The sequence below is a fragment of the Camellia sinensis genome, unplaced genomic scaffold, assembly GCF_055761805.1.
Source record: "Camellia sinensis isolate YWXY unplaced genomic scaffold, ASM5576180v1 Unanchor6, whole genome shotgun sequence".
Classification (NCBI taxonomy): Eukaryota; Viridiplantae; Streptophyta; class Magnoliopsida; order Ericales; family Theaceae; genus Camellia; species Camellia sinensis.
Window position 1 is genome coordinate 13,491,671 of NW_028129474.1, and position 830 is coordinate 13,492,500.

An 830-nucleotide genomic window follows, 5' to 3' on the forward strand; every position below is an offset into this window, starting at 1 on the left:
ACATGGCATGCCAAAGCCTTGGCCCGCAGCATGCCATGCCCCGGCCTTGGCAAGCTTGTCATGCCACGGCCATGGCCAGCAGCGTGCCATGCCACGGCCTTGGCCAGCAGCGTGCCATGCCCCGGCCTTGGCCAGCAGCATGCCATGCCCCGGCCTTGGCCAGCATGTCATGCCACGGCCTTGGCTAGCAGCGTGCCATGCCACGGCCTTGGCCAGCAACATGGCATGCCACGGCCTTGGCCAGCAGCATGCCCTGCCCCGGCCTTGGCCGGCAGCATGCCAAGCCGCGGCCTTTGCCAGCAGCATGGCAAGCCCAAGCCTTGGTCAGCAGCAGCAGCAAGCCTTGCCACGGCCTTGTCCGGCAGCATGGCATGCCATGCCACGGCCTCGGCCATCAGCATGCCTTGCCACGGCCTCAGCCATCAGCATGCCTTGCCACGGCCTCGGCCATCAGCATGCCTTGCCCCGGCCTCGGCCATCAGCATGCCTTGCCCCGGCCTTGGCCAGCAGCATGTCATGCCACGGCCTTGGCAAGCATGCCAAGCCACGGCCTTGGAAAGCATGCCATGTCCCTCGGGTAATTGTACAAGTTGCCTTGCGAAATGCATGTCCCTCGGTTAAATTGCCATTTGGTTGGCTTTGGCGTGCGAATGAGTTGCCTGTGCTTTCCTTGTGGAAGCTTGTTGCGAGAAGTATGTCCCTCGAAAGTTACCTCGAAAGTATGTCCCTCGGCTTCTCTAAATGTTTTCGCGCGTTCGTCGGGCTTCTTAGTCCTTCGAGGGGTGATTCGTTTTGGGGGGCTGGTGCATAGTGTACGTCGTGGCGCGTGA